At 35.9% G+C, this 1198-nt stretch overlaps 1 long non-coding RNA gene across 2 annotated transcripts; it reads right to left on the bottom strand.

Annotated features, from left to right (window-relative positions):
• Nucleotides 1-18: 18 nt before the first annotated feature.
• LOC111386312 lies at nt 19-1155 on the bottom strand. Of its 2 annotated transcripts, XR_002701200.1 has the most exons (4): nt 884-1155; nt 690-806; nt 432-589; nt 19-166 (listed from the first exon to the last, which is right to left on the bottom strand). It is a non-coding gene; the product is annotated as an uncharacterized LOC111386312 (long non-coding RNA). The 2 variants fall into 2 exon arrangements; XR_002701201.1 differs by lacking the exon at nt 432-589.
• Between the last annotated feature and the right edge of the window lie 43 nt (nt 1156-1198).

The raw sequence follows: 1198 nt of genomic DNA, 5'->3' as shown, positions 1-1198 counted from the left end.
CCCAAAAAAAAAAAAAAAAAAAAAAAAAAAAAATGTTCTCATGGAAAATAAATTAGGGTTGCATATAATATACTGAAGATGGTGGGATGAAATTTACCACAACAAAAATTAAGTACGTTACCAATGCAACCTCAGTCTCAGCGGCACCAACAAACTCCTTTAATGTCTGCAAACAAGGTGAAAAATGGAAAATGTTACAATAAATAGTGACATTGCATATAACATATTTAAATAGAATTTATTTATTTTTTTAAAAATCCTATTTTGGGTTAAAAAGAATTACAATTAAGAAAGGAAAATTGGATTTTGGGAATAAAAAAAAAAAAAATGGGAACATGGATAAATCCAAACAACTTGCAATTTCAAGTGACTATTGCAATAGGTAGGATAGACAGATTTCCCACTTTTTGAGTATCAAAGATTCAACTTACAGGGTATCATTCATAATATTGATCAAAACTATTTCAATGGAAAGAGGATCCTTTTTGGACATCATTAGTCGATTTGAAGAAAATTGGATGGTAAATGGCCTCATTGCCACGTGATTGGCGCTAAATAACATTATTCAAAATTTTGATACGCTCCTAGTCTGGTTAAGAAATGACATTGTGGCATGATATAAAGATGATATACCGCATAAATATAAATAGGATAAAAGAAGCAAAGATACAGAATAGACATCATAATACCTCGCAAAAAGTTTCAGATACAGGGCCATCATTCTCAGAACCAGCCAATTCCTGCTTTACTTTCTCTAATCCCTTGATGATGGCTTTTAGTTCTTCTGCTAATGATTTCAATTGTATCTGTAGTACAAGCCATTACTATCCAAATTCTAGCTATAGTTTACAAAACTATCATTCACAAAAGATAAAATACTAACCTTTGAAGCAGCTTCTAGGCTAACAAAGGCTAACAAGATCTTGGCCTCCCGGGGCACAGCTCAACTGGTGGATCAATCAACATTTGTCTTGCTTCCAGCGGCAGGGTGGAGGTTCGAATCTTGGTGGGAACCTACGGCCAGATTTATTTGGCATGGAGCAATCACTTTGGAGGAGGATCTCTTGTGCACAGAAGTGTACAGGCGATGGGGGAACCTGTGATCCAGTTGAGGCATAACCCGCGATTTACCCCCTCCAAGGTTCTAGGGGCAAGGGTCTTGAGGGTCCAGGATTTAGTCTAGTATAAATTGGGATAC

The sequence above is a fragment of the Olea europaea genome, unplaced genomic scaffold (genome assembly GCF_002742605.1).
Source record: "Olea europaea var. sylvestris unplaced genomic scaffold, O_europaea_v1 scaffold34941, whole genome shotgun sequence".
NCBI lineage: Eukaryota > Viridiplantae > Streptophyta > Magnoliopsida > Lamiales > Oleaceae > Olea > Olea europaea.
This window is presented reverse-complemented; position numbering and strand designations above follow the sequence as displayed.